This window comes from Podarcis tiliguerta (assembly GCF_965153285.1).
Source record: "Podarcis tiliguerta genome assembly, chromosome: 1".
NCBI lineage: Eukaryota > Metazoa > Chordata > Lepidosauria > Squamata > Lacertidae > Podarcis > Podarcis tiliguerta.
This window is the reverse complement of record NC_139534.1, coordinates 132,608,442-132,633,442: the sequence shown is the minus strand read 5'-3', so window position 1 is coordinate 132,633,442 and position 25,001 is coordinate 132,608,442. Positions and strand designations below refer to the sequence as shown.

The 25,001-nt window shown below is 49.2% G+C and overlaps 1 long non-coding RNA gene across 1 annotated transcript in view; it reads right to left on the bottom strand.

The window, feature by feature from the left end:
* Nucleotides 1-25,001, bottom strand: part of LOC310677895 — a 250,818-nt gene that overhangs the window by 23,461 nt on the left and 202,356 nt on the right. The window contains exon 2 of the long non-coding RNA XR_014511497.1: nucleotides 11,544-11,643. This is a non-coding gene — a long non-coding RNA (uncharacterized lncRNA). The remainder of the gene's footprint in view (nucleotides 1-11,543; nucleotides 11,644-25,001) is intronic.

Here is a 25,001-nt window from a genome sequence, read left to right as displayed (position 1 = left end):
AGTGGAGTCAGGTACACAACAGGGAGGCTCAGCAGGGATTTATTAATCATTAAGGCAGCGCTGAATGGTCAGCCACCAGGCTATTGCCACAAGCATGGTCTGACAACAGTACATGCCCTTAGGCTCTTCTTATAATACCCTTCTTCTATTGGGTAAATACATGCAGTCCTCAGGCCCCTCTCATTTATGCAATATTATTGGCTAAAGCGGGACGCGGGTGGCGCTGTGGGTTAAAGCCTCAGCGCCTAGAACTTGCCGATCGAAAGGTCGGCGGTTCGAATCCCCGTGGCGGGGTGCGCTCCCGTCGTTCGGTCCCAGCGCCTGCCAACCTAGCAGTTCGAAAGCACCTTCGGGTGCAAGTAGATAAATAGGGACCGCTTACCAGCGGGAAGGTAAACGGCGTTCCGTGTGCTGTGCTGGCTTGCCAGAGCAGCGATGTCACGCTGGCCACGTGACCCGGAAGTGTTTCCGGACAGCGCTGGCCCCCGGCCTCTTGAGTGAGATGGGCGCACAACCCTAGAGTCTGGCAAGACTGGCCCGAACGGGCAGGGGTACCTTTACCTTTTATTGGCTAAAGCACTGCATGAGCAGCTTGTGGACTTCCAATTGGATGCTAGGGCTTGCCAATTAGAAGGTCGGCGGTTCAAATCCCCGTGACAGGGTGAGCTCCCGTTGCTCTGTCCCTGCTCCTGCCAACCTAGCAATTCGAAAGCACCTCAGAGTGCAAGTAGATAAATAGGTACTGCTCTGGCGGGAAGGTAAACGGCATTTCCATGTGCTGCTCTGGTTCGCCAGAAGTGGCTTAGTCCTGCTGGCCACATGAACCGGAAGCTGTACGCTGGCTCCCTCGGCCAATAAAGCGAGATGAGTGCCGCAACCCCAGAGTCATCCGCGACTGAGGTCCAGCTCTGAGGGCCTTCTGGCGGTTCTTTCATTGTGAGAAGCAAAGTTACAGGGAACCAGGCAGAGGCCCTTCTTGGTAGTGGCGCCCACCCTGTGGAACACCCTCCCATCAGATGTCAAGGAAATAAGCAACTACCCTACTTTTAAAAGACCTCTGAAGGCAGCCCTGTTTAGGGAAGTTTTTGATGTTTAATGCTGTATTGTGTTTTTAATATTTGGTTGGGAGCCACCCGGCATAGCTGGGGAGGCCCAGCCAGATGGGTGGGGTAGAGTAATATCATTATATTATATAACCCACTTTTAATCCCATCACTTCACTTTGTGGGAGCGAATTCCACCTAGTACATCGATTGGAAGAGGAGGGAGAAAGGTTGTTTTCTGCTGCTCCAGAGAAGCGGACACGGAGCAATGGATCCAAACTACAAGAAAGAAGATTCCACCTAAACATTAGGAAGAACTTCCTGACAGTAAGAGCTGTTCGACAGTGGAATTTGCTGCCAAGGAGTGGTGGAGTCTCCTTCTTTGGAGGTCTTTAAGCAGAGGCTTGACAACCATAAGTCAGGAGTGCTCTGATGGTGTTTCCTGCTTGGCAGGGGGTTGGACTCGATGGCCCTTGTGGTCTCTTCCAACTCTATGATTCTATGATTCTATGATTCTATGGAACTTGGGAGGCCTCCCCATTTCATAGCATCACAGAATCACAAAATTGGAACGGGTCCCTGAGGGTCATCTAGTCCAACCCCCTGCAATGCAGGAATCTCAGCTTGAGCATCCATGGCAGAGGGCCATCCAACCTCTGCTTCAAAACTTCCCAGGAAGGAGAGTCCATCACCTCCCCAGGAAGACCCTTACGGCGTGAACAGCTCTTACTGTCAAAAAGTTATTCCAGATGTTTAGTCAGAATCTCCTTTCTTGTAACTTGAAGCCATTGGATTGTGTCCTTCCTTCCAATGGCTTGCAGGCTTCCCTTCTCACAAGGTGTACATTTTCAATTGCTTTCTTCCATTTTTGGTCCTGAAATACTTCTTTTTTCTGCTCAGGATCTCCTGGAGAACTAGCTGCTAGATTGCATGTCCTTTTTTAAAAATTCCATTACTGCTTCTTCTTTCCAGTAGCCCTTGGTGGAACTGGAAGTCTCTTTAGCACCTAGCAAGAGGCTAATCTAATTAAATCTGCACAGCCCTTTCTACACTCCATCCTAAAACTGTTACAAATGGCAGACTTGGGGGCTTTTAACGTCACGCCCTATTTCCTCACCTGCTTTTGAAACGCAATAGCCAGCCTGAAGAAAAGTTCCAAAGGACTCGAAAAGTTTGCTCCGCACTTTCTGACATTTTGGTTGGCCCTAATAAAGACTTTGCTCTCCTGTTCTGTCCTCTCCCCCAACAGGTCAACAGCTTTTACGACCTTCCGTGGTGGATTTGCCGAACAATGCTTGCCTGATATTTCAAAAGAAACCTGCTAATATCATGAGGCCATTGTTCAAGTCTATGTTGCAACCCCATTTGTGCACAGTTGTGGTCGAATCAACTCAAAAAAGGCTATTGTGGAGGTGGGAAAGGTTCAGGAAAGAGCAACAAGAATGATCAAGGCGGATGAGTGACTCAATAGACATAATGCTCGAATTCTGGAGTGATCCAACGTAGCTGAATGTTGGAAGGCTCAGAACAAGCCAATGAAACTGCTTCTTCACACATCACATACCTAAGCTATGGAACAGGCTGCCACCTCGGCGATTTTAAAAGAGAGTTGGGCCAATTAGTCAAAAGGGGACAAGCCAATCAATGGCTACTAGGTGGCCATCCAAACTCTGCTTAAAAACCTCCAATGAAGGAGAGTCCAGCTTTTGGAAACCCCAGTAGGGGAGAAGCCCTGCTTGAATCCTGCTTGTGGCATCTGGTTGACCACAGTGAGAGCTGGAGGTTGGGTCAGATTGGCCTTTTTGACCTGATCCAGCAGGGACACAAATTCTCCTCTCGTGTCTCCTCTCATAGCAAGGAATATTGTTAGGAATTTTATCCACCCGCGCTGCTCCAGCAAGTACCACTATGTTGTTAATAGCATGTGAGTGCCTGAGAGCGTGAGACAGGAAGTCTCAGCACTGTTGGGAGTTTAGTTTCACTTCTCTGTGTGATGCTTTTCTGTACTGATGCTGATAGAGCACAGACATGTTGATGGGTTCTTTGTATATAGACTGTAAAATAAAGTAGTTTATAGCTATAGTCCCATGGACTGCAAGAAGATCCAACCTATCCATTCTGAAGGAAATCATCCCTGGGTGCTCACTGGAAGGACAGATCCTGAAGCTAAGGCTCCAAGACTTTGGCCACCTCCTGAGGAGAGAAGACTCCCTGGAAAAGACCCTGATGTTGGGAAAGATGGAGGGCACAAGGAGAAGGGTACGACAGAGGATGAGATGGTTGGACAGTGTTGTCGAAGCTACCAGCATGAGTTTGACCAAACTGCGGGAGGCAGAGGAAGACAGGAGGGCCTGGCGTTCTCTGGTCCAGGGGGTCACGAAGAGTCGGACACGACTAAACGACTAAACAACAACAACAACAAGCTACTGATTGTCTCTTTCTTCTGCAATGAGATGCCAGAAGACAAGTGTGCTCCTCTCAGGAGGGAGGGGTTGCATATCACCAGGTCTCTCTGGACTGAGGAAGATTTACAGCCAGAGAGTGACCACCGGAGAGACGCCCTGGTGTCTTAGGAAGGTGACAGCCTTCCCGGGCGTTTTTCCCAACAAATATCTGTCACCTGGAAGATGGAGCAAACTCAATTCCCACTGCTCCAGAGAGTCAGACCTGAACAAATGGATTCCAGTTCCAAGAAAGCAGATTCCGACCAAGCAGGAGAAAGAACTTTCAGTTGGACAGTGGAACAGACTCCCTCAGAAGGTGGTGGACTCTCCTTCCTTGGAGGTTTTTCAGCAGAGGTTGGAAGGCCATCTGTCATGGATGCTTTAGCTGAAATTCCCGCATTGCGGGGGGTTGGAGTAGATGACCCTCGGGGTCCCTTCCGACTCTTCAAGTCTACGATTCTACTAGCCATGATGGTTGTGGTCTTCCTCCACTGTCAGGCAGTAGGCCTTCATGTGCCAGTTGCTGGGGACCACAAGTAGGGAAAGTGGCTCTTGTGCTTGGGTCCTGTTTGCAGGCATCCCGCTGAGATGTTTGGTTGGCCACTATGAGAAAGGCTGCTGGAACTCGATGGTCCTTTGGTCTGTTCCAGTTGCGGGCATGCTCTCCTCTTCTTCTGTTCTGTTAAAGCCCTTTCCTGTGTTGGGAAGAATAGAAGTTTCACTCTACTAGACATCCTCAGTTTATTCTCTCAATGGGTGTTGACGTTTGGGTGTCCTTAGCATTTCCCAAGCTCCATAAAGGCTGCTTCTGACCATAGCGCTGTTTTGAACAGTTCCAGCTCCTTGCTAATAGTTTTCCTTCCATTCTTGCTCCCAATTAACCTTTCCTTCTCCCTTTAATCCAGTCCGTTGCACTCTCCAACATTCCTAGTTTTTATCAGACTAATTGCACTTTTTCATCTACCCCTTTTGATTTTCTCAAATCTAATTATACTGTTATCGTGGGTTCTGAGATGGTGTAACACCATTGGGTTATTGATAATTCCTGTTCATTAATATATTTTTTTTAAAGCAGCTTCTTATAATTTCTTGCTAATATTCAGATGGCAAAATCAACCCCTGGGATTGGCTGGCTGTACAGTTGTGAGTACTGATTTGTGTAGCATTAATGGCTGGCAGTTTGCAGGTAAATCCTTCCCCTTTGTCTTCATAGCCCCAGTAGATGGGGACCTCACCTTTCACCACTTTCCTCAGAGCACTTCTGGACCTGAGCTGGACCCAGAGGTGGAACATCAGTGGAATTAATCAATGAAAGCAGTGAAGCATTCTTCCTTCGCCAAGTGGTAGAAACAAAGATGAACAAGTTCATCTGATACTGTATGTCCAATGGAAAGTTTGAGAAGCTCCACCAGCTCCAGAGCACTGACCGTAGTCTATAGCAAATAAGGAAACAAATAAACCAGTGGTGCCTTGATTTCTCTGACTTGCTATCCAGTTGTAGAGTTGGAAATTACCTTAAGGGTTTAGTCCATCCCCCTGAAATGGAGACTTCTCTGACAGGTAGCCATCCAACCTCTGCTTAAAAACCTTCAGTGAAAGAAAGTCCACCACCTTCCAAGTTCTTCCTTACATTTGGTTGTAATCTCCAGTGCCAGTGTGGTGTAGTGGTTAAGAGAAGTGGACTCGTAATCTGGGGAACCGGGTTCGTGTCTCTGCTCCTCCACATGCAGCTGCTGGGTGACCTTGGGCCAATCACACTTCTCTGAAGTCTCTCAGCCTCACTCACCTCACAGAGTGTTTGTTGTGGGAGAGGAAGGGAAAGGAGATTGTTAGCCGCTTTGAGACTCCTTAGGGTAGTGATAAAGCGGGATATCAAATCCAAACTCTTCTTCTCCTTCCTTCCTTCCTTCCTTCCTTCCTTCCTTCCTTGTCATTTGAATCCATTGGTTTAGGTCCTAACCTCTGGAGCAGCAGAAAACAAGCTTGCTCCATCTTCCATGGGACAGCCCTTCAGAGATTTGAAGAGGGCTCTCATGTCACCTCTCAGTCTCCTCTTCTCTAGGCTGAACATCCCCAACTCCCTCAGCCATTCCTCAAAAGGCTTGGTATCCAGTTCTGTTTTGGACCGAGTCCAGGAAGTTCTTCAGTGAGTTTGTCATCTCCCACAAGAGCCTGAATAATGCAAAGTGCAAAGTGGTCCTTTGTGACTCTTTAAAGCAGCATAATTCATATGGCGCATATGAGATTTATGGGGGTCAGTGCAAAAAAGGATTGCAAATCTCTTCTTGACACTTCATTGAGGAATCGACGCAGGCGGGGGTGGGGGGGGACCTGCCTTGGTACTTCAAGGCAGGTAAGTTTGAACAAGGACAATGCTGCATATTATTCAGCAGTTGTTGGGAGAGACAAAAGCTTTCCCCTCCCCCACCTGACTTTCTGCAGATAGGGAGAGGGGAGCAGTCTGTTAAACAGAAACACCTCGGCCTTGCAGTGTAATGGAAGAAAGCAGAGCTTTCATTTCCGAGGGGGGCGGGGCATCTCAGCTCAAGGCTAACCAGGAGCTTGGCCAGTCCTTGAAACTTAGCTTTACGTGAAATATTTGTGGTTCCTCGGGGTGAAGTGTTGGCAATCTGCATGCAATTGGGCTAATAGCAGTTCCTTCCACTGTGTTCCCCTCCACCAGTTCAGCTTTATTTATTTTAAAATAATTAAGATGCAACGTCACAGTAAAATGGCCACGATCAACATGACTTCCCAGTAGTGATGTATGGAAGTGAGAGCTGGACCATCAAGAAGGCTGATCGCCGAAGAATTGATGCTTTTGAATTCTGGTGCTGGAGGAGACTCTGGAGAGTCCCATGGACTGCAAGGAGATCCAACCTCTCCATTCTGAAGGAAATCAGCCCTGAGTGCTCACTGGAAGGACAGATATTGAAGCTGAGGCTCCAAGACTTTGGCCACCTCAGGAGAAGAGAAGACTCCCTGGAAAAGACCCTGATGTTGGGAAAGATGGAGGGCACAAGGAGAAGGGGACGACAGAGGACGAGATGCTTGGACAGTGTTGTTGAAGCTACCAGCATGAGTTTGACCAAACTGCGGGAGGCAGTGGAAGACAGGAGTGCCTGGCGTGCTCTGGTCCAGGGGGTCAAGAAGAGTCAGACACGACTAAATGACTAAACAACAACATGACTTCAGGGTTTCTTGCCATCACACCATTGACCATAACATCCTTCTGGACCGTCTTGATGGACTGGGAGCACTGTCATACAGTGGTTCCGCTCCTTCCTCCTGGGCCGTGTTCAGAAAGTGGTGGTGGGGGATGAGTGTTCAGACCCCTGGGCTCTCACTTGTGGGGTGCCTCAGGGTTCTGTCCTCTCCCCCATGCTTTTCAACATCTACATGCAGCCGCTGGGAGAGATCATCAGGGGGTTTGGGCTGGGTGTTCATCAGTATGCGGATGATACCCAGCTCTACCTCTCTTTCAAATCAGAATCAGTGAAGGCAGTGACGGTCCTGTGTGAGTGTCTGGAGGCGGTTGGAGGATGGATGGCGGCTAACAGATTGAGATTGAATCCTGACAAGACAGAAGTACTGTTTTTGGGGGACAAGAGGTGGGCTGGTGTGGAGAATTCCCTGATCCTGAATGGGGTAACTGTGCCCCTGAAGGACCAGGTGTGCAGCCTGGGAGTCATTTTGGACTCACAGATGTCCATGGAGGCACAGGTTAAATCCGTGTCCAGGGCAGTTGTGTACCAGCTCCATCTGGTATGCAGGCTGAGACCCTATCTGCCTGCGGACTGCCTCGCCAGAGTGGTGCATGCTCTGGTTATCTCCTGCTTGGACTACTGCAATGTGCTCTATGTGGGGCTCCCTTTGAAGGTGACCCAGAAACTACAACTAATCCAGAACGCAGCAGCCAGACTGGTGACTGGGAGCAGCCGCCGAGACCATATAACACCAGTCTTGAAAGACCTACAAGCCTTCTCGGTGGTGGCACCCTCCCTGTGGAACGCCCTCCCACCAGACTTTTAGAAGACATCTGAAGGCAGCCCCGTTTAGGGAAGCTTTTAATGTTTGATGTATCACAGTATTTTAATATTCTTTTGGAAGCCACCCAGAATGGCTGGGGAAGCCCAGCCAGATGGGCGGGGTATAAATAAATTATTATTATTATTATTATTATTATTATTATTATCACACCGGTGGGAAGACTCAAGATGCACTGTGGGAGCAGGGAGAGTGCTAGAGTCCTGTCTAGTCAAGTTGTGTGGGATCAATTCCAATCTGTTACCCCCAAGGATGTGGACAGGCTGCTTGGACGAGTGAAACCAACCACCTGTCTCCTTGATCCCTGCCCATCCTGGCTGATAAAAGCTAGCCGGGAAGGGCTGGGTGATGGGCTTCGTGGGGTGGTGAATGCTTCCGTCTGTGAGGGAGCCTTCCCAGAACCACTGAAAGAGGCGGTTATTAAACTGCTTCTTAAAAAACCATCTTTAGATGTGGCCACTCTATGTCCAACTATTGCCCAGTCTCAAATCTTCCATTCTTGGGCAAGGTAATTGAGTGCGTGGTTGCTGAACAACTCCAGGCACGCTTGGAAGAAGCGGACCATTTGGATCCCTTCCAGTCGGGATTCAGGCCTCATCATGGGACTGAAACTGCCTTGGTCACACTGGTCGAATATTTAAAACACGATAAAAGATCAAACATTAAAAACTTCCCTAAACAGGGCTGCCTTCAGAAGTCTTCTAAAAGTCAGGTGGTTGTTTACAGTGGTGCCTTGGTTTAAGAACAGCTTAGTTTATGAACAACTTGGATTAAGAGCGCTGCAAACCCAGAAGTAGGTGTTTTCATTTGTGAACTTTGCCTTGGAATAAGAACATGTTTCGCTTCCTGTGGAGCATGTTTCATTTGTAAATTGATTCCCCCGCTGCTATGGGAAAGCATGCCTTGGTTTAAGAACAGACTTCCAGAATGGATGAAGTTCATAAACCAAGGTACTGCTGTATTTCCTTGACATCTGATGGGAGGGCGTTCCACAGCGCAGGTGCCACTACCGAGAAGGCTCTTTGCCTGGTTCCCTGTAGCTTGGCTTCTTGCAGTGAGGGAACTACCAGAAGGCCCTTGGCGCTGGACCTCAGTAGCTGAGCAACGGGGGTGGAGATGCTCCTTCAGGTATACTGGACCAAGGCCGTTTAGGGCTTCAAAGGTCAGCACCAACACTTTGAATTGTGCTTGGAAACGTACTGGGAGCCAATGCAGGTCTCTCAGGACCGGTGTTATATGGTCTTGGCGACCACTGCTACTCTTGGAAATTACAAGACCAGACGGCACGGATTGAGGAAGAGCTTTTTTTATTTTCTCACCAAAGGGAATACTCCAAGTGAACTTTGCCTTTTTAATGCCACATCAGACCATGCCTAGTAGATTTCCTCACTGAAGGGTACGGATTCTGCTTCCTAGTACCTCTGTCTTTCCCAGAAGCCTTGGGGTGCTGGCAGCTTCTCCTTCTCCGGGAATCATCCTTTCTTCCTGGTTTCATTCCATTGTTTCACGGGAGACGTTCCAAGAGGCGGTTTGCATCAGAATTCATGCAGAGCCAGCCAGCTCAGCCGAGCGTGTTATCTCTTCCACTTGATATTCCAGGCAGATGAGCGATTCCCCTTCCTTTGGCGTGGCATCCTGCCACAAAGAGAGTAAATCACACAGGAATTGTCGATGCTAACCAGGCATTACGTGCATGATGCGGCTTGGCAGATGCCATTCCTGATGAGGTGGCACTTTCAGAAGCCTTGCCAACCTTGCCATTATACGCCGCGGTTTCAGGCTCGCTCGCCGAGTCTCAAAATGGACGGCTCCAACGGACGTTGCGTTAACCAGCGGGAGGCAGTTGTCTTTGCACGCTGGGGCTGTGTACATTGAACCCTAGGGAAAAGGAGAAAGCTTCCTCCGCTGTGGAATATGTTCAGTCATGTGTACAACTCAACCCCACAGGAGGCAGTAATGGCCACCAACCTGGGTGGCTATGACACAAAAATTATTAAAAGAATGGAGATGTGCTAAAGAGTATATGAAAAAACATTGTTCTGGAGTAAGCATATCGGTATGTAATGAATGATGCTTTGCAGGGTTAAAGAAAGAGAAAAATGGTGTAAAAAGTGTAAAGATAGAGGTCATCTATATTAGATTACCTCTACATACATACTCGAAGCTACCAGCATGAGTTTGACCAAACTGTGGGAGGCAGTGGAAGACAGGAGTGCCTGGTGTGCTCTGGTCCAGGGGGTCACGAGGAGTTGGACATGACTAAACGACTAAACAACAACAACAATCTATATTAGACACAACAACTTAGAAAGAGTAAAAATTTCGAGGTCTTAGAACAAAGGAAGAAATGTGTATATGTGTATATGTATGTAATGACTAGATTAGAATGATGACATGGTTTTATTTGTAGATGTGTGTTTTTGTTTTTGTTTTGTTTTTTGTTCTTTTTTCTCTTGTGTTTTATTTTTTTCTTGTTTGTACTGTTTTATTTTGGATTCAGTGTTTGTAATTTTTGTTGTAATTTTGCATTGAATATTTTTTTTAAAAGGATTGGACAAATTCATGGAAGAGAGGGTTCTCACTGGCAACTGGCCATGATGAAGATTAAGATCTGCCCCCACGCTTGGAGGCAGTGATGCTTCTGAATACCAGTTCCTTGAAACCACAGAAGGGGAGAAGGCTCATGTGCTTTGGTCCATAGAATCATAGAACTGTAGAGTTGGAAGGGACCCAACATGTCATTTCATCCAACCCCCTGCAATATCAGAATGACAGCTGAAGTGTCCCCAACAGTTGGCTATCCAACCTCTCCCTAAAAACCTCCAGTGAAAGAGAGTCCACCACCTTCTGAATCCAGCTTGCCAGCTTCCCAGAAACATCTGGTTGGCCACTGTGAGAAATGGATGTTGGACTAGATGAGCCATTGGCCTCATCCAGCAGGCTCATCTTATGTTCTTACAGTGCATACAACACACACTAGATTAGGGAAGACAATCCCTACTTTTGCTACTCTCCTGTGCCTGGCTTCAGCAACATGGTAGAGGCTGAACAGTGTCAAGTGTGCATGCAGGAGCCGGGCCCCATGACCAGTAGGACTTTGCAGGACTGGGGCCTTCCTAAGTTTGTTCTGGAGAGGCAAGGTGTGGCCTCACAGGTGAGGCCAATTGGTAACTCACAGCACCTGGTGGCAAAAGCCAGGAAGGGATATAAGGTCAGCATTTCCCTCCAGCTCTTTGCCACAGCAACACGTTCCCTGCCTTGCTGCGTTTGGCTCCTTGCTTTTTGATCCTTGGAGCCCTGACCTCGTGACTCCTTGCTTCCTGACCCTCGGACCCTTAGCTTCTTGACTCCCAGCTCTCTGACCCTCAGACTCTTGGCTTTCTGACTCCTGGCTTCTGGACTCCTGTTCCTGTTCCCACCCTGCCATCTTGCCTCCGGTCCTGACGCCCCCAGCCGGGACTTCAATCGCCCGTGAACCAGACTGTGACATACAGTTGCCTTCTCCTACCAGGTGTGCCACAGATGCTTTGGAGTGCAACTCCCATCATTCCCATCAAGCACTGGCTAGGACTGATGGGATTTGTAGTCCAAACACCCTGAAGGCTTGAGGTTGGGGAAGGATGATGTGTGGAGGAGTAACGCAGCAAATTTTTGAGAAGAGTTTCTGTTTTGTTTTGTTTTCTGAAAAATGCAAATTCATGTGGAGATGTGGCAAACTAAATGTAAGACTGGGAAAATGCGAAACCAGGGCAGTATATAAACTCAATTCTATTCCAAACTTCCTCTATTCCGAACTTAAAAATGGAAAGCGTAATGCTGGTGGTCAACAAAAGAGCTTTAAAGACTGTCTCAAGGCAAATCTAAAAAATGTAGCATAAACACTGACAACTGGGAAACACTGGCCTGTGAGCGCTCCAGTTGGAGAACAGCCTTGACCAAAGATGTCATGGGCTTTGAAGACACTTGAACTCAGGATGCAAGGGAGAAACATGCTAAGAAGAAGGCACACTTGGCAAACCCTCACCGTGATCAACTCCTGTTCGGAAACCAATGTCCCCACTGTGGAAGGACGCGTGGATCCAGAATTGGCCTCCACAGTCACTTATGGACTCGTTAAAACCATGTTTATGGAAGACAATCTTACTCAACTACGAGTGATCGCCAAAGAAGACGAAGACGAAGAAGAAAAATTCAAATCATCATCAACATCAACATCAGATTTGCCCATTCCTAATCCAAGATCTCAGCCACTTAGGGCATTATATTTAGGTTAAAAATATAATCTTGACTGGTAACAAAGTACCGGTATTTCAGATGAGATGCAGCACAACTGCCTTGATTTATTTTTTAAGTGCCGTTGGCGCTTCTGGAGAACAATTCCCAAACCGGTGACTTTTTATCTTGTTTTGCTTGGATTTAGATTCCTGAAGGGAATTTTGTTCTGGGAAGATATAGCATCCACAGATACCCAAAATGTGTGGTCCTTTTTAGAATCTCCCTCTGTCAGACTTTCCCCACTGACGCCAGCTCAGTCTAAATTGTGGGGAGCAAAATGCAGTCTCCCTTCTTTGTGTGAAGGTGGCAGGAGCTCATTAGTGTCATTCAAATAAATTGGTGTGAAATGTGATCATCACGAGAAGCATATTTATTTACACTTGCAAATCGGAAATAATGCCGTTAGGGTCTAGGAAGCAACAATTAGGGAATACATCTGCAGGGATTCACAAAGGCATCATTCGCCTTTGGCTACGCGCAAAAGAATCTTTTATTGCTCTGGGTATAGGCTTAATTGAATTCCGAGGAGAAGCTGCGCTGCTTTTTCACCGGTGTGATAATGATGGTGAGGGTTCCTAAGGGCAGGCGCTGTCCTCCAAAGGGAGACCTGGGATAATAAGCAGGGGGATCTATCTTCTCAAAGTGCAAGCAGGATCAAAGTAGTCAGGCACATGGTTTGCGTGCAGAACATCTCTGTTTCACCACACTGGAGCATCAGCAGAAGTCTAGTGTCCAGATCAAGGGAAATAATAGCACCACTCTCTTCTGCCTTGGTCAGACCCCACCTGGAGTCCTGTGTCCAGATCTGGGCACCCCAGTTTACAAAGGAGATGGGCAAACTGGGTGGTGTGCAGAGGAGGGTGACCAAGAGGGGAGGTTCAAAAAGTATCAACATGGTTCTTAGAGAATAACTTGAACCTAAATATTACCAGGCGGGAAGCGGGTGGCGCTGTGGGTTAAACCACTGAGCCTCTTGGGCTTGCTGATCAGAAGGTTGGTGGTTCGAATCCCTGCGACGGGGTGAGCTCCCGTTGCTCGGTCCCAGCTCCTGCCAACCTAGCAGTTCGAAAGCATGTCAAAGTGCAAGTAGATCAATAGGTACCGCTCCAGCAGGAAGGCTGGACCTAATGGTCAGGGGTCCCTTTACCTTTAAATATTAGCAAGACAAAGGAGATGGTGTTGGACTTTTGGAGGAAGAGAGGGGAACTAGCCCTGTTGTATTTCAGGGGGGTTGTGTGGAGAGAGTCTCTTCCTTTGTTTTTCTTGGCAGGTCTTGTCCTACAATCCCTAACAAAAATGTTTCTGGTTTTTTTTACAAATGTCATTTTAAACATTTTTTTCGATTCATTATATATCATTTCCCCCCAAAAATTAACTTCTCTACATTCCCACCACATATGATAAAAAGTCCCTTCTTTTTCTTTACATTTCCAACAAATATTTGACCCGTTTTTGTACACTTTTGCTATCTGCACTGGTGTAATATAACATCTATACATCATTTTCATATAATTTTCTTTCAAAAGAGAACAATCTGTAAATTTCAAATTTACTTTCCACAATTTCCCCCAGTCCTCAAATTGTATATTATGTCCTATATCCTGTGCCCATTTGATTGTTACCGATTTGACCTCCTCATCTTTTGTTTCCCATTCTAGCAGAATACTATATGCTTTCTTCAACAGCTTCACTTCTTCTATGACTTCCTTTTGAAATCTAGAAATTGTATAACTAAACCCTTTCTTGCTGTCTTCCTTGTACATCTCAGTTTCTGTTGTTATTTCTATGCATGTTGTGATAGGAATTTTGAGGTCTTAGATATATGGTAATGTTCATAAAGCGTGTTCTCAATAAAGGAGAGCACGTGTTGCGGATGGGGACGGTCAAAACACTCTGTGGTAAGTAGGCAGGTTGGTATTAATGGGCCTGTATGGATCCTGTTGCTGGGGCAAAATAGATGTTGCCAATTTAGGGGTGGGATCAGAGGGTATTTAAGCAGGGTCCACAGCAAGCTACTTTCTCTTTCGCTGTGGACATCGGATCAGTACCGAGCTTCAGCTGGAGACTGGTTGTATACCGACCTTATTTTCACCCCCCCCCTTTCAGTTTTCCCTCTTTTTTAATCTCTTTCTTGGTTTTGGTTATTGCTTTCTAATTTTCTTTACCTTCCCGGCGCTCAGATTTACCTACCGCATTTGGCGAAGGGTTGGGGCCCCCGGGCCTAAGGGCTCGTTGGGGGGGGGGCGCTGGGGCGTTGAAGGACCAGTCCACCCTCGCCTGCTCCGAGGTTCTATTAAGGCCTGCTCCTGGCAGGCGGTGGTCTGGGGGCGGCGTGGGCGGCGCGGACGCCTGCGCGGCCCAGGGAGCGACGCGAGCGGCTCCCCCGCGGTGCTTCGTCGCCCGCTTAGCGGGCGCCTCGTGGTTGCGCTCCCCTCTTCCCCCCCCCTCCCCCACCCCCGTTCCGACGCCCGAACTCACCAGGGGGTCTGTAGGTCTAACCGTTGCGGCTGGCGGCTGGGGCGTAGGTTGTGCGCCACGTGGCGCTCACGGGAGGCGGTTTAATACTCCGCGCAGCATTCTTCGTGCCTTTTCGACGCGCTGAGGAGTGTGTTTGGGCCTACAAGCCTAGACCGTTTACGACGCCATTTTAGGGGCAATTTTGGCGGGAGCGCCATTTTGCCCATCCTCCAGGGCTCCGGCGGCCATTTTGTGTAAGGGCAGCTAGCTTGGAAGGGGAAGCGGTTCCCCCTAGTGGCTGGCTTGTGTTAAGCGCAGGTGAATTTGTTTACTATTTGGTGACGGTTTTCTTTGGCTGGTACTGATCTACGTTAATTTTCTGAATTTGGTGGCCATTGGGCAGCGTTCATTCTTATTTTACACTGATCGTTGATTTGACTACTGGTTGGTGGTACAGTAGGGTTGCCACTTCTGCTACTGACTTGCTCCTTGATTCTGCTTACTCAAGTGTTATTTTAATTTAATTTTTGCTTACTTAACTCTTCCTTTATTGTTTTGTTTACTCAAGCTTGTTATTTGGTAATTTGATTTATTCCTTTATTTTATTTATTACTATTATATTTTCTTTTCATCAGTAGTAGGAATGGCTCCCAAGAGGAAGGCGGCCGTAAGTTGGCCCGGGGCAGTGTCCTCAGCGAAGCGACCTATCAGAGGCCCATCCCAGGCCTTGCGTTCTCCGGAAACAAGTCCGTCTTTGAGGCGTCTTCAATCTATGGTCACCGATCTTGCTGATGACCCAGTGGCCTTGGCGCACGTGGAGGCTGAGATGGAAGGCCTGGTGCAACGCTGTTCAACTTCACCGACTCCTCCCGCGATGCCAGCTCATACTGCTGACGCATCGTCCCCGGCGTTGTTTTCTAGCGAAGATGAAGGAGCGAATCCTACTGATGAGGGTTTCCTACCTAACACCCAAGTGTCTCAGTCCCCGGTTTTACCGGTGACCCAGGTAGCCCCAACAAGGGCGCGGAGGGGCGCCAGAAGGGCGCCCAGGCGAAGAGCCTCTGCCCGGGCCAGGGCCGCAGGGGATCCCTCAACGCAGTCCTTAACGGCTTTGAGGTCTGTGCCGGGTCATTCACAAGTTGTCTCCTTTCAGTCGGTTTCAGGCTCTGCCCAGCAGGACGATGGTTCAGAGTCATCGGTTGAGGACAGCCTTCCCCCTCCGCCAAAAGCCTCTTCCGGTGGGCACCGGCGCCATAAAAGGAGTTCTAGAAGACGCACCAAGAGGAGGCGTAGGGACACCTCTTCTTCTTCCTCAGGTACTTCATCCCAGACCTCTAGTAGTGATGAGGAAGCCTCTCTTAAGCTTTATTGGGGCTTTGGAGAGGCTTCAGGGCTCCCAAAATGGGCATGGGAGCGTAGGGCAAATTCACACAGGGCAAAGTATGGGGCGGTGCAGGAATGCCGGGAAGGAGTCCTGGTGCCCGACGTTAAGGTCTCCACCAACTCAGCCAGAGACATTATTCCTGGCGCGCACTTGTCCGCCAAGTTGCGCTCCAGGATTTTGGATGGCCGTTATGTGGATATATTTAGCCTGGCCCCCTCGCTGGAGGGCCAGGACTCGCAGGAGAGGGCCACGCCCTCTTCTAGGAAGCGGGTGGTCGTGGCTAAGGCGGATAGGACATTCGAACGCTGGCTGGACAGCTTCCAGGTCTTCGCTGGAGTGGTGTCAGCAGCTTATCCTAGGAGGTCTCTGCACTTATGGGTGTACCAGACTATAGTCCGTTCGGCCTTTACGATGGCTGGACAATCCGCTGCGATATCCTATGATGAGAATTTCAGGCGCAGGGCTGCCAAGATCCCTACGGCCCGTTGGGACCGGAAGGATCTGGATGTCTGGACCACCTATGTGGCCCCATGTATTGATAAAAAGGCACCGGAACCGCAGAAACCCAAGGCTGGCCCAGCGCGGCCAGGTCGCAAGCTGTTTTGCTGGGATTTTAATAAGGGCACTTGCCAACGGCAATTTTGCAGATACTCCCACGTTTGTGAGAAGTGTTCAGGTAGCCACCCGGCGTCCGCTTGTGCTGGGGGACGGCGGCCTTTTCGTAAGGGCGGGGGCTCTCAGCAGCCCTCTAAGTCTGCTCCCCAAGCCCCAGTTGTTGGGGCAGGAAAGTAGCGTGCTCCTTACGTTGGCCGATACCCCGGTCCGGCTTCAGCCGTTGCTTAACTTGTTAAAATCCTACCCGGACCGGGAGGCAGCGGCCTATTTGAGTGATGGTTTTTTGTTCGGCTTTAGAATCCCGGTAGTTTCAGCCCCGGTGGCGAGGAATACGGCAAACCAGAAGTCTGTCAAAGATATGCCAGATGTGGCGCGTAAGAAGATTGGGAAGGAACTGGCCTTACGTCGTATGGCCGGCCCCTTCGTTGCTCCCCCATTTCCTAATTTGCATGTCTCCCCTTTGGGTATAGTTCCTAAGAAGGCTCCTGGGGAATTTCGCCTAATTCATAACCTTTCACACCCTAGGGGCACATCAGTAAATGATGTCATTCCCCCGGAGCTTTGCTCAGTGAAGTATGCTACTCTTGATCATGCGATCAAGATAATTCGGAAGTTTGGGCCTGGGGCCCTTTTGGCCAAATGCGACATTGAATCTGCATTTCGGCTACTCCCAATTCATCCGGATGACTTCTGGTTGCTGGGTTTTTATTTTGATGGGGGATATTATATCGACAAGGCCATGCCCATGGGCTGCTCGGTGGCCTGTGCCGCCTTTGAGTGCTTTAGTTCATTCCTGGATTGGGCATTGCGTAAAAGGACGGGGCTGGGTGGAGTCACCCATTATTTGGACGATTTCTTACTGGTCGCAGCAGGCGATACAGGTGACTGCGTGGTGTTATTACAAGCCTTTGCGGCTCTAACGGAAGAGCTGGGTGTGCCTTTGGCAGCTGGAAAGACGGAGGGTCCTTCTACGCAAATGACATATTTGGGCATCTGGCTGGATACCGTGGCCCAAACTTCCAGCTTGCCGGCAGATACGATATTCACCTTACGGGCGGTCATTGAGAAGATGCTTCCTTTGAGAAAGGTTACCTTGCGACAGCTGCAGTCGTTGCTGGGGCACCTGAACTTCGCCTGTAAGGTGGTCGCTCCTGGACGACCATTCTGCTCTCGCTTGGCCAGGCTCATGTCGGGCTTGAGAGCCCCGCAGCATAGGGTGCGCCTCTCTAGTCAGGTGCGGGCTGACCTACGCATTTGGCTGGAATTCCTGGCGGACTTCAATGGGGTGTCTCTGTGGCAGGACACTCTAAACTTACAGAATGATTTTCAGGTGCATTCGGACGCTGCGGGATCGCTGGGGTTTGGCCTGTTTTGGGACGGTAGGTGGTGCGCAGAGCACTGGCCGCCGGCCTGGCGTGGGGAAGCTATAACTCGGGACCTAACTTTTCTTGAGTTTTTTCCCATTGTAGTGGCAGTGCATCTGTGGGTCGAGCATTTCAGGAACCGTCGAGTTTGCTTTTGGTCTGATAACATGGCAGTGGTGAATGTGCTGGCTAAGCAGTCTTCACGATCTCCTAGGGTGTCTGCTTTGTTACGGGCTTTTGTTTTACATTGCCTGCGTTTCAATATCGTGTTCTCTGCCTGTTTTGTACCTGGTGTATCTAACGAGATTGCTGATGCTCTGTCCCGTTTTCAGATGGAGCGCTTCAGGTCCCTGGCGCCAGAGGCTCGAGACCGTCCGGAATTTTTCCCGGATCACCTCTGGAACCTTGGCAGCACTTAGTTTTACAGGGAGTAGCTGCATCCGTTGCGCCCTCCACCTTGCGGTCTTATAAGAAGGCCTGGACTGATTTTTTGCATTTTACGGGGCAGTCAGTTGCGGGGGTGGTTAGTACCCCCCATTCCACCTCTCAGGTACTCCGGTATTTGGCGCATCTGTATCAGATGCATCGCGCAGCTAGGACAATGAGAATCCATGTAGCAGCGATTTCCTTCTTCAGCAAAGCATTTTTTAATAAGGATCCCTGTCGGAAGTTTGTAGTGAGGAAAGCTCTGGAGGGCTGGGGACGCCTTCGTCCATCCAGGCCAACCTCCAGGCGGCCCATCACGTTTGATTTGCTGACAAGGATACGCAGCAAACTAAGGGGTATCTGCTGGACTAAATATGAGGCTCGGCTATTCTCCGCAGCATTTTCTCTGGCATTTTTTGGGGCCCTGAGAGTAGGGGAGGTGGTCCTTGAACCTAGGCGGGACGGAGGTTCGAGGGGTTTACTGTTGCAGGACGTGAGCGTGTCTCCGTCGGAGCTGCAGGTGAATGTCAGAAGCTCAAAAACGGATCAGCTGGGAAGGGGAGCGGTTATTCGGCTCCCGGCAACTGGGGAGGTGGGCCCATGCCCTGTTAAGGATCTCCAGAAATTCCTGGCGGTACGACCTCCAGGTGGGGGCCCCCTGTTGCTACACGAGAACGGGCAATCGTTGACAAGACAACAGTTCACTAAGGTATTACGCAAAGCTATTGCAGCATGCGACCTTACGGCTTCTGAGTTTGCTCCTCATTCCTTCCGGATTGGGGCAGCGACGACAGCCGCTCATTGGGGTCTAACGGCAGAAAGGATTAAGGATTTGGGCCGGTGGAAGTCGGATGCCTTTAGGGGTTATGTGCGGAAATGATGCGTTTTCGTGTGCTTACGTCTTTGTTTCCACCCTAGGCCCTGTTGCCATTCGCATCTGGATTGTGGGGCACAGTATTGTGCATTGGGCGGCTAGCAGAGCTCGACAGTCCGGATTGGGTGCCGGCCTGGGTCTTCCGCAGCACGTACGAGTGTCTTGGATCTCCAGACGGGGGATGCTGTGGAAAGAACTTTTGCCACTTATACAGAGGCGTGTTTCCTTGGAGGGCCCTCCTACGGCGATGGTGATACAGCTGGGAGAGAATGATATGGTCTCCTCCTCATGTTTTGTTTTACGTGCGGTTATGTTGCAAGATGTGAGGGAATTGGCAGCCTTGCTGCCCGACACTAAAATAGTTTGGTCACAGTTGCTTCAACGTCGCATTTGGCGGGGTAGTCCCTGCCCGGCTGCCACCGAACGAGTCAGGAAGCGGATTAACTCCGCAGTGAGCAAATTGGTGGTTGAATTGGGTGGGCTTGTGATTCCTCACCCTCTTCTTACATTTCAGGCTGTTGAATATTTTAGGATGGATGGGGTTCATCTTTCCTCAGTTGGGAATGACGTTTGGTTGAATTCGGTGGTGGCCAAGTTGAAGGAATGGTTGGGTTTGTGAGTGGTTGGCGGCGAGCGTAAGAGCTCGAGTGGCGGTTAGGCATTGGTTTAAATTGGTTGGAGGAGGGGTATGGATTGGCTGTGCCTGCCCCTCAAAAGCTGCTGCTGCACGGGAATTCCGTTAAAGGAATTCAGGGGCTTACCATCCTTTCGTCCAAACCCCTGGAATCGGGTTTGGGCCGTGTAAGCCCCTAGGAGCATGCGGGGAGAAGCTGAGGGTCTGTGCCGCAGCTCCAGTTATCCCTGATCTTGTTCCTCCACACTGGCTTCCGCTGGAATCCGGGAGTCAGTGCTGTCCCCAGGCGGGGGGGACAGATAGTCATAACCAATGCCTAAGCAACCACTCATAATTTGTATGATTAATAAAGTTGTGGCCAAAATTTATGCCAAAAACCTTAAACAAAAATCATGTGTGATGTGTGAGTTATTGGGGAAGGGTGTTTTGGGGGACCTCAGCACGCAAAGCGTGTTCTCAATAAAGGAGAGCACGTGTTGCGGATGGGGACGGTCAAAACACTCTGTGGTAAGTAGGCAGGTTGGTATTAATGGGCCTGTATGGATCCTGTTGCTGGGGCAAAATAGATGTTGCCAATTTAGGGGTGGGATCAGAGGGTATTTAAGCAGGGTCCACAGCAAGCTACTTTCTCTTTCGCTGTGGACATCGGATCACCCGCCCGCCCTCCCTTGTTTGGGCTTGCGCTTTTAACCTTGCTATCGCCTGTCTAGGGGTCGTCCGCATTGGTGCGGGGGCATAGTAGGAATTTTCCTGATTGGCTGATTAGTGTGTGCCTTTCGGGTTTTGCCTACTACGTAGCAAATCGTCACAACTTGTAAGGTTGGCGGTTAGGCATTGGTTTAAATTGGTTGGAGGAGGGGTATGGATTGGCTGTGCCTGCCCCTCAAAAGCTGCTGCTGCACGGGAATTCCGTTAAAGGAATTCAGGGGCTTACCATCCTTTCGTCCAAACCCCTGGAATCGGGTTTGGGCCGTGTAAGCCCCTAGGAGCATGCGGGGAGAAGCTGAGGGTCTGTGCCGCAGCTCCAGTTATCCCTGATCTTGTTCCTCCACACTGGCTTCCGCTGGAATCCGGGAGTCAGTGCTGTCCCCAGGCGGGGGGGACAGATAGTCATAACCAATGCCTAAGCAACCACTCATAATTTGTATGATTAATAAAGTTGTGGCCAAAATTTATGCCAAAAACCTTAAACAAAAATCATGTGTGATGTGTGAGTTATTGGGGAAGGGTGTTTTGGGGGACCTCAGCACGCAACCACATGTACATAGATCAGCACAGGAAGACTGACTTGAAGCCATTTTGATTACTAAACTGAGCAAATGTTTTCTCTGCGAGGTCAAAGTGGAAAAGCCTCCCCATTGTCTTTTCCTTCACAAATCCTGTCTTAAGGGTATGTCTGTGTTTGAATAAGGGTGTGAGCCTGTGACCTGGTCCAGGAACTATTTATCACTACAAAAGACTGGCCAGGCTCCGCAGGCAATCCAATCAAGTAACCTGCCAGACAGGAAATAAACAAGGAGAAAAACAATATTGAAATTTCTGTTTTAAGACCACCATTTCTGTGATGTATCTGAGGGGTGGTTTTAGGTTACACCCCTTCTGTGATGTATGTATAATGTTTCTGGGGGTGGTCTTGATCTAGAGGATGGGAATTTCAAAAGTCTTTATAAGCCCTTGCACAGCATTTTTGTGGTTCCTCCTCCTCTCCTGCGTGTGAGGGGAGCACCCTGTTGCAACAGATCAATAAAGATCAGGCTTACTAGCTGCTTTGCTTCTCAATATTCTCTGGTTGGCCTCTGTTATTCTCTCCTACCAGTAGGGAACCTATGTAAGGACTCTATATGGGCTCTTGGGTACCCCATAAGGGAAAAGGGCAATTTGTGTTTACAACAATGTCAAAACAAGGAAATGCAGGAAGAAAATGCAACTGCGGAGCTGGAGCAAGGCACGCTGCCTTTTGCACTTTTCCCAGCGGCCTTTTGGGAACAGGCAATAGTCTCATATAGTCTCATATAGAGTCTCATATAGTCTCATATAGAGACATCACCTTGCCAACAAAGGTCCGTATAGTAAAAGCTATGGTTTTCCCAGTAGTGATGTATGGAAGTGAGAGCTGGACCATAAAGAAGGCTGATCGCTGAAGAATTGACGTTTTTGAATTATGGTGCTGGAGGAGACTCTTGAGAGTCCCATGGATTGCAAGAAGATCCAACCTCTCCATTCTGAAGGAAATCAGCCCTGAGTGCTCACTGGAAGGACAGATCGTGAAGCTGAGGCTCCAAGACTTTGGCCACCTCATGAGAAGAGAAAACTCTCTGGAAAAGACCCTGATGCTGGGAAAGATGGAGGGCACAAGGAGAAGGGGACGAGAGAGGACGAGATGGTGGGACAGTGTTCTCGAAGCTACAAACATGAATCTGACCAAACTGTGGGAGGCAGTGGAAGACAGGAGTGCCTGGCGTGCTCTGGTCCAGGGGGTCACAAAGAGTCGGACATGACTGAACGACTAAACAACAACAACAACAACAATAGTCTCATAACGGGAGGGGATTCCCAAGGATCAGAGTTCAGGGCTGCCCTTTTGAGTCTCCACAGGTCCTGCCTGCCAGGCCTTTGTGTCCATCTTTGTCGTACATGATGAGAAGCTGCATGGACAAAACAGGAGGAGTTTCCCAGGCGCAATCAAGTTCTGTAAGTTGGGGAACATCGCCCATTGTGCTCAAGCCGAAATGAAAAGGCTGCGGCTTATTTCACCCGGAGAAATTGTTGGCCTCTGCTGCTCGCTGCCCTTGTGAATTGCAAACAAGCAATCCACTTAGCCCTCTGAAAACATGCTCTTGAATTTTGACTCTCTCAGGCTTGCTCCAGCGAGCCAGAGGTAGCAATCAGGAAAGGGTCAGAGCTCCCCAAATAAAATGAAATAGATTGGAAATATTTGTTAAGATCAAAGCAAAGGAATGGCGAAAATATGCAAACTCGCCAATAAATGAAATGCACAAACTCAGCAATATCTGACACAGAAGGATAAAAAGAAAGGAGGGATGAAATATAGGAGCAATTTATAAATGGGAAAGAACAATGTTAAATTGGCAAATGAGAAGAATTAGCAAGTCACCAAGAAAGCATGGATAATACTAAATTGCATCCTTGTGAAACAGGAGACGGGACTCTTATAAACATAAGAAGAGGATCCCGGAACAGGCTAATGCTCCATCTAGTCCACAGTCTGCTCCTCGCAATAGCCAACCAGGCACATACAGAAAACCTGCAAGTAGGACCAGGGCACAAGAGCTCTCACCCTCTACTGTGGTCTCCAGCAACTCATATTCAGAATCTTCCACCGGTGGACCAATCCTGGATTACCAGGGGGTCCAGTTTGGCCTATGAGGCCATTTTCCACAAGCCACAGCCACCTGTCCATCAGCTGATATCATGTCAGCAGATGCGTGGGAGGACAGGATTTAATTCTGCATTAGATACACACCCTCTCCCCAGAAGGGAACAGACAAACGCAGCCAGGCGATTCCTGATCAACAACTGATGAGCAGGGGTCACAGCTCTGTGCAGAAGCGCTCTTTGAAGCAGCTTCTCCTTTAATCAGGCAGGCCGCGTGTCATGAGGCTGCCAGGGAATGCCCTGGAGCTGGGGGAGGGGGGGAGAACAGGAGCTTTTAGAAAAGACAGGAGAGGGAGAGGAGGAGAAGCAAGCGGAAGGAACTCAAGCGGCGAGGACGCTCCCAGATGCTGGAGAGCAGCAACACCACTCGACTAGTTCAGGGACAGAGGGAGATTCAGTGCCCATTCCTTCAGCACTGGACAGGAGGCAGTTAAAACATAGGGAACAAAGGAGGCTCTTGGAGCTTCCAAAACTCCTCTGCTGGAGGAAGAGCAGAAAGCTCCCACTTCCTGGATCTGCTACCGAGGATTCAGATGCATGAAGTTATGTTCTGTACCTTGTGAATATGTATGTAAATAAAGACTGTAAATATATCTCTGAGTGAGCAGAGATATTCCTTGCGAAAGGCTTCCAGACCCATCACACCGTGACTCCAGGGGAGGGAAGAATGACCCTTCTCTTACCACCCCATACCGTCTGAAAGGATGAGCAATGAGGCTGCTTCAGAAAGCACTTCTGAAGGCTTAGATAGGTGCATGGAAGCTGCCTTGCAGCCTTTTTGCAAAGAGCAAAAGGGCTCTGAAGCCAAGCATAAGGGATTTTGAAAGGTGGGTGGGACCGTCAACCACATGATATCATAACAATGTCATGTGATTGTCTGATGGGCAGCCCCTGCCTACCTTTGAAATTCACCCTACCTCCCTGAGGCTGATCCTGAAAAGGATCTGGCCTGTGGAGCCAAAAGCGTTCCCCACCCCATCCTAAAAGTTCCACCCGTTCAGTCAGGTCTCTCCCCCGACTTCCGGGGCCCAGCTGAGAGGTGCCAGAATGCAGTTCCGGTGAGTTCCGCCGGGAAAAAAAAGTCCCGTAAGGGGCAATGCAAACTTTCACCTGTAGCAGGAACCCCCCCCCCCCATCATTCAGTTTGTACAAACTCGACACACACACACACACACACACACACACACACACGACATACACTTTGCTTCTGTTATAAATTCATAGAAAATCAACCATACATCGGATCGGCACTGTTCCACTTTTATTTTACTCCATGAAGGAGGGACTACAAAATGGGAAGGTTTGATACAGGACGGCCATAATCCTTTGAGCATACCAACACATACACAGGAGCCCTGCCCAGACATGACAACCTTGATGGTCCCAGACAGAAGACCATCAAGGTCACAAAGGACTTGCATATGGGAGTGGATTCAACACGGACTGGAACAAAGGACAATGATCAGATCTTCCCTCTGGGGGCAAGAAACTGCCAACTCCCTTTTGTCCTCTGCAAGTGACTCATGGGGAGGGGGAGAGGAGGAACCAGCCAGGTGACAAGACACTCAGGTTACCTCCACAACTCCTCCCTCAACCCCTCCTTTTTGTGATGTGTCAATGATGTAGTCATGATGTAGCTGTGATGTAGTTCTAGGGGTGTAGTTTGAGGAATTAGTAACTAATAAAAGTTGGGGTCTTCTTTTCTTCTGTGCTTCCATTTTGTTTCACCTGGTGGCAGGTGGGAGTCCTGTCGCGACAGTCTTCAATAAAGACCAAGCCTACTGGCTGCTGTTTTGCTCTGGTATTCCTGGCTGGTGTCCCTGTTTTTTTGTCCAAGGGAGCCTTCGGATTTCTCCGTTAACACACCTATCCTGGTCGCAAGCAGTATAAGACCTTATACACCAAAAACAGCTCCTTGAACTTAGGCCAGTAGCCAGTTCAATTCTTCCAGGAACGGCGAGCAGCCGGGCTGCTGCATTTTGCACCTGCTGGAGCTCCGACTTGCATTTAACCAACCTATTTTGTTCTCAGTGCCGCTTGCA